We start from the raw sequence: 5,552 nt of genomic DNA, 5'->3' as shown, positions 1-5,552 counted from the left end.
ACATCAGTTTAGCTTGAAAGGGTTGGACATAGTATCGTGACCGCCGAAATGCTGAAGGCTAGTGAGGACATTCAGTTGGCGCAAGTTCTTTGTGGTTATGTCTTGTGTACTATGATCATGCAGGAAGACTTGGACAATGGTTATAGGTCAGCTGTTGAACTTCGCCTCTCATCAGTAGAATCTTGTGTGAAGTTGTCGAATGGCAAGGCTATAGTTGCAAGATGATTACACCTTCGCGGTTTACGGTGACAGTTGTTATGTCTAAACTGGAGTAAGGGTTAAAGTAAAGAGATTCAGTTGTATAAGTAAAGGTAAACTTGGGACAACCACCCTAACACTTTGGAAACCAGAAGTTAATACCAAGACATTTGGCTAACGCCTAACGGTATTGTATGGACTTTTGTGGCAAGAATGCTTGGATGGGAAGTAATTCAAGGAGCCTGAGTGAATCAGTAAGTGTGTTGGACAAGGGTGAGCACAGTAGAGTTTGAACAGCAGATATCCAACATGAGTGGATTACTAGGGTTTCTGAAGTTCTGGAGATTCAATGCAGAGCAGTGAAGGTCAAGGACCCTGGAAGGATCTTTCCCCGGGTATGTCAAGACGAAGTACCTGAATAGACGTGTTGCTTGATGGTTAAGAGTAGTGAGATTATCTAAAGAGGAATGTGAGTAACATTGTTTCCCTTGATTGGATAGATATGAGGGGTTGGTTTTCATGGTGAACGGAAGGAATTCGAGGACGAATTCTATTTAAGGGGGGGGGGAGAATGTAATACCCCATATTAGTCTAAGCATGATTATACATAAAATTGTGAAGTGCTAAGGAGAAACTATGAATTAAGAGAAGTGAGTGGATTAGTTAGAACCTAACCAAATGGCATAGTGGTAAATCTCATTTAGTTGAAGGGCATTTTGGTCATTAGTCTTCAATTGCATGTGAACCTAAGGCCATGTTTGGTGGAGTGTATTACAAATCACATATCATCATGTGGATTTGAGAGAAAGAAAGGAAGAGAAGCTTTTATTCATCATCATCTTCTCCATTTCCGTACACCATGGACAGCACTCACAAAGCAAGTCATAACTTCTTGCTCATAACTCCAATTGTAACGATTCTGGTATTTTTGGAAAGCTAACAAAATTCTCTATGATTTGCATATATGGTTCACATTCATAGGTGCTGTATTGATGGAGATAAATAGGTTTGAAGTTGATAGATCCATGCTGAATGTGTGTTAAGGTGTGGCTACGGATTTGATGAAGATGAAGTGAAACTTTAACTATGGTAGGAGTTCAATGGCAGCAAAAACACAATCTTAACCTCTCTAAATCCATGGTGAGTCCTTAGATAGAAGCTTTGGGGTTTTGCATGTTGGGAGCAATTGGGGTTTAGGGTTTTGAGATAAATTGTATGATCAATGATACTTAGAATGCTTTAGGGTATTAATTGATGCTAATTCATGTTCTGAATTTGTTTAATATCACTAAATTGAGTCTTGCATGCGTTTTTGGTGATTAGAGGTACCATGTGGTAGGTCTGTTACGCTATGCAATTTTTCTGAGAAATCGCTAGCTCGCTAAGCGGACTCAGGTCGCTTAGCGGATGCTGTTGTGATTTCCAGAAAATCGCGAGTCCGCTAAGAGGACATAAGCCGCTAAGCGGAAGAACAATTGATATCCACCACTGGAAAGCCCGCTAGCAGCCCGCTAAGCAGACAGTGCTGAGCTGAATTTTATTCTTCTTTTCCCTGAGTGCAGTTTTGGTTTCTAATTGTAACCGAGCTCCTCCTCAACCATTAGTACCCATCTGTAAGTTTAATGTGTGGTGTATTATGACACGCATTATCGTTATTTCCCTTCGATTATTGATGTTGCATGTTATACATAATGTTAAGTATGTTTATTCAATAATTCTTGTCTATTCCTTTGTGATTAATTGTGAATACTATGATGAGACAAGATATGAAAATGTGCTGATGTCCAATGTTTCGGTCAAACATTCGGATTTGTTTGTCTTATATGACCTTGCGCTTGTTATGCGTGTGTATGCTTAAATCAAAGTGGACCAGCTACTAGGTTGTTTTTATGACTCGGGCTTCGTGATCAAAGAGTCGTCCCGGGCTTCGTGATCAATGGGACAGCCCCGATATTATGATCCATGGGCTCACACCTGAACTACCGTTGCAGTGTGCTTGTGAGGTCTGGAGGTGTTTTACTCACTTGACGTTAACACATTCGCATGCTCGCTATGATGGTGTTATGCGGCCAAGTAGGCCTACGCATAACAGGTAAACCATCTCTAGTGATGCAATGTAGGCTACATCATTAGGTTCCTACCCGGATGGGCTCATGCGTCGAGATGGTGTGTTGCACTTGACGTTAACATGACGTGTGTACATGTGATTAATGGGACGGTGTCACCTCTTAGGCAAGGTCATCTCGCAGCCATGTAGGCTTGTGCGAACCCATCTAATCACTCTTGTCGGGTGCTTCTGCAAGTCTCTTGACAAATAGGCATGGGTGAACCCATCGAGGGTGTGTTTGTAACCTAGTAGTTGTATTAACGCGCTTCTGGATTCCCCGTACATGGGTATGGGTCTGCATATGTGTTTGTTTTACTATTTGTGTACTTGTGATATGATGACTCCTATGGTGGACGATTCATATGTTTGATCCGTATTTGTACCGGATGTGAGGATAACCCCGAATCAATGGTGGATTCGTTTGTTATGCATGTACCCTGTAGAACCGAGTGGACCCATAGGATAGGAGGACTCACTGAGATTTAGTAATCTCACCCCAATCATCTTATATTTTTGCAGGTGTAGTTTAGAAGTGTCTGATTAGTAGCAGGTTTAGATTTGAAGACTTAGAAGTGGTGATTGCTCGAAGACCTCGTTAGCTCTTTTTTCGCTGTGCAGATCCATCGAAGACACATGTTTTGTTATTCCTAGTAGAATTTCATGTTGTACTCAATATGGATCTTTCTATATCTATAGCTCTTGTATGTACTCAATATCAATTTTAACGTTTCATGCATAATATACTAGTCAGTTATGTATGGGGTGTTACATTTTCCCAATTAATTGGGAAAATCCCAAATTAAGTTACAAATTAATTGGGAAAATCCCAAATTAATTTCTCCATTAATTGAGAAAATCTCAAATTAATTAAGTTCATGAAATCTTCCGTAGATGTATCTACGAAATATTCTAATTTTCCCAATTAACTAGAAAAATCCCACGTTTCACTATGTTTTAAGGGGTTTTGTAGATGCATCTACGGAAAAAACCAATTTTTTTAAAAAAAATGATGCTTCCGGAGATGCATATATGGAAGCACGAAGTGCGTAAGAAGGACATGGGGTTGGTTGAGAAATCCTCATAATTTATAAGTGTGACTTTATTTTATCTATTTTTATCCTATTTATTTTTTAATTAAATTTTTCTTATGCCATTTTTAAGTAAATTACTATTTGCCATGCATTAATAATTTCTCTTACTTATGTATTTTCTTATATATATAATACTACATAGATATTAATAAATAATATTGATAAATGAATTTAATTCACTACAAAAAAAAATTCATCTGCCACGGATAAAGAACCGCGGCTATATGCAAAATAACAGTGGCTTTACGCTCTTAGCCCACAAAAACGTGACTGTGGGACATGCAGGCGTGGCCTAAAGGAAAAGCCACAATTTTTTTGTTTGGGCCATATTTTATATACATCTGTGGCTTGTAGAGGCCACGGTTTAGGTATCTAGGTTAAGGTCGCGGTTTATCTTGCGCCTCAGTTCTAAACAGTGGCCAAATCGTAAAATCACGGTTCTTATTTAATGTATAGCATACGGTTTAGTTTCCTAGGTCTTGCCACGGTTTGTTTATGGCCACTAATTAAAACCGCGGCTAATTTTTGCATGTTTTACACCAGTTAATCTTGCCACGATTTATTTTTGTGCTGCATAGTTGTGACATGTTCTTCTTCATGCCATGGCATAAAAATGTCATTTTAGATCAATATTAAATGTCTTCGAACAAGAATACTCATTTTTGTAGACATTGATTAAAAAAAAATAAAATCTAATTATACAAGCAAACATTAAGCCACAACGTCAAGAACAAAATATTCATTAAGAAATAATTTAAGTCTACATCAAGTGACACTGTCGACTAATAAGTCGCAAAAATATAGATAATTTTTTATATTATCGTCCATCATAATATTCTTCTTCTTGATCATCTCTTTGTTCTTCTTCCATATCTTCATGACAAGCTTCTTCGTCTCCATTCTACAAGGAACATGATTCCAAACATACTATAAGTAACGCATGATAATTAATTTTCTAATAGTTACAAATCACGTGTAATTTTCTATTAGTAGTAGCACATCAGTTCATCAAATATGGAGAATAATGATCAACATAAATATTGTACATTAAAGTAAACATGCACAAACACAATAATTTGACTATCCGATGATGGAAATCAAATATAATACAACTCAAGCCTCATCTCAGGTGAACTCAAGCAAGTGTCTATAAAAGAAAGTATCTGACAAAGTCTTGAAGTGCAAGAAGCCCTATCCTGATTAGTATGAGTGAATACTTTGTAAATCATAAGGGCGTTCTCGTAAAAATCCTTGACTAAATCACACACAAAACATATTTTTCAAACGAATTTTTCTCAAGAAAACATTTTTTAAAATGTCTTGAAGTTGTACCAGATGAGTTGGAAGCTGACACAATAGCTTTGCAAAAAGTTTTGTCTTTGCGAATCGATTGACATTAACCTAATTGACTGGCTCAGTTTAAAATTAAGCTCTAAGCGATTAGGACAACATCTTAATGATGTGCAACGGCTAGATATCTTTTATTTCGTTTTTTGAACTTATAATCAATTATTTTTAGGTATCTTATCAATTTCGATTAGGGGCTAATTGATTAGCAAGTATTAAAATGCATTAAAATCATTTTCCTTTTTAAGTCAACCTGTAGCCTATAAATAGAGATCCCTTCCCTTAAGTCAACCTTTTCCTTTCTAGAAGGGTAGATTTATAAGTTCACAAAAGAACTTTTATACCTTGGTTGAACATTATATCCATTTAGAGATTTTTGTTTGGGTTCAAAGTTAAACCTGTAAAAATTTTGGTTTGAGGATTGTGTGATCAAAGCCTTGTTTAGGTTCGAGATCAGCCCATATTAAAATCTCATAGGTTCTCGGTTAGCTCGTGATAAAATCAAGATTAGGTTAAAGCTTGGTCCGATATTAAAATATTAAGAAGGTTCGAGATTATCCGTATTAAAATTTCTTAGGTTATTGGTTAGCTTATGATAAACCCAGGATTAGGTTAAAACTTAGCCCGATATTAAAAGCTTGATAAGGTTTGAGATTAACCCAATATTAAAATCTCTTAGGTTATTGGTTAGCCCGCGGTAAAACCAGGGTTTAAGGTTCGTGAGCTTAACCCGTGTTAAAAGTTTACAAAGTTTGTTTAGAAGCTTGAAGACTAACAACTCAAAGATTCTTGTGTAAAGAAGACTAGCA

The sequence above is a fragment of the Vicia villosa genome, linkage group LG2 (genome assembly GCF_029867415.1).
Source record: "Vicia villosa cultivar HV-30 ecotype Madison, WI linkage group LG2, Vvil1.0, whole genome shotgun sequence".
Taxonomy (NCBI): domain Eukaryota; kingdom Viridiplantae; phylum Streptophyta; class Magnoliopsida; order Fabales; family Fabaceae; genus Vicia; species Vicia villosa.
The sequence above is the reverse complement of the archived record's forward strand: the minus strand, read 5'-3'. Positions refer to the sequence as shown.